Source organism: Tupaia chinensis, unplaced genomic scaffold (assembly GCF_000334495.1).
Source record: "Tupaia chinensis unplaced genomic scaffold, TupChi_1.0 Scaffold000059_1, whole genome shotgun sequence".
Lineage (NCBI taxonomy): Eukaryota > Metazoa > Chordata > Mammalia > Scandentia > Tupaiidae > Tupaia > Tupaia belangeri.
Genome location: NW_006159517.1, coordinates 15,224 through 16,908, shown reverse-complemented (window position 1 = coordinate 16,908; position 1,685 = coordinate 15,224).

Below are 1,685 nucleotides of genomic sequence, written 5' to 3'. Positions count from 1 at the left end.
CACACAGGCCCTCCGCCCCCCGCCACCACACACATCCGGGTCCCCGCCCTTCCTATGCTCCCCCGAGGCCCGCCCCTCCTTACCCACTCCGACCAATCTGCAGTGGCCTCTGACGACGGGCACCTGAAACAGCCAATAGGAGGATGCAGGCAGGATGTGGGGCGCGGTCCGGTGCACCGGGTACCTAACTGGGTTGGGTCTAGCAACGCCGAGTGTCTGCGGGGTGGGCGGAGGCGACGTGGCGGTGCGGACGCCGTGCTGGGTGGCCTGGGCGCGGGGGAAGCGGTTAAAGGGCGGCTCCTGCGCTGACCTGCGCTGGGCTAGGCTGGGCTGGGCTGAGACGGTAAGGCGGGGCTGGCGGAGGAGGTCGTCACGCTGCCCTAGCACTACATTTCTTGAGCGCTCATCCTATGCTAGACGTGATGCTAAAAGCTTTACAAGAATATTCTTTAGTGTATTCGACGACCTTATGAAATAAATTCTGTAAAAATCTCCTTTTTACAGATGAGGACCCATAAGCTGGCCTCCACTGCCGGTGCGCTTACCTGTTGCCATATGCTCTCCCGAGCTCCATTTCATGGCACCGTTAGTTCATTCTGGGAAGGACCTTCCATTCTGGGGGAGAGAACTTTGGATGTGAAAAAACCATAATGGCATGACACAGCATGGTGTTCACGAACAGAGGACTTCGGTAGGACTAAGGACAGTGAGGCTTCAGCCAGTAGCTGAAGGGAGGAAGGACACTAACGTTTACTGAGCATCTACTACTGGGCATTTATTGCCGTCTGGGAAGTTTGGGCTCCTTGATGAGGACCTCCCCAATTTCCTGCCATTACTAAGCCTCTCCTTTCCAGACAGAATTTCTCCTCTTCTGACACCTTATGATAACACATTACTGTATTACTTTATTTTATTTTATTTTTTTGAAGTTGACCAGACAGAGAGAGAAGGAAAGTGAGAAAGCAAGTTGCCAGGTCTGGGACTTGAACCGTGGTCAGCCATGTGAGAATCCAGCCACCTTAACCACCACTCCACCTAGAAACTCCCAGTTTTGCTTCTTTAAATGAAAGTCACTTTTGTATGTAGATCTGTCTCTCCTAGGTGGTGAGCTCCTTCCTAGGGCCTATCCTATTCTTATTTATTTATATTTTTTGAGAGGTTTTTATTTTATTTTATTTTATTTTATTTTATTTTTTGGAGAGATTTTTGCTATAGGGCGCGTGTGCTCACCAGACAGACAGAGAGAGACATAGAGACAGAAAGCGAGAAATCACCCCCCAGGGGGAATGGTCACGCCGCAATCCCTTCTCCTCCATTCTCCTCTTGGGGATCTTGGGCATGCACACACACACCCCCAGCGTGAGTTTTAAGCCACCAGGTCCGGGATTCGAACCGCAGCAGTCGACTACGTGGGAGTCCAGCGACATAGCCGTTATGCTAACTGCTGGTTCCCTTGAGAGGTTTTTGAGAGCGTGTGTGCTCACTTGAGAGAGACAGAGAGACAGAAAGTGAGAAATCACTGCCTGGAGGTATGTCCACGCCGCAATCCCTTCTCCTCCATTATCCTCTTGGGATCTTGGGCACGCACGCACACGCGCCCGGCATGAGTTTAAGCCACTGGGTCTGGGACTCGAACTGCAGTCGACTACATGGGAGTCCAGTGACATAGCCATTACGCTAACTGC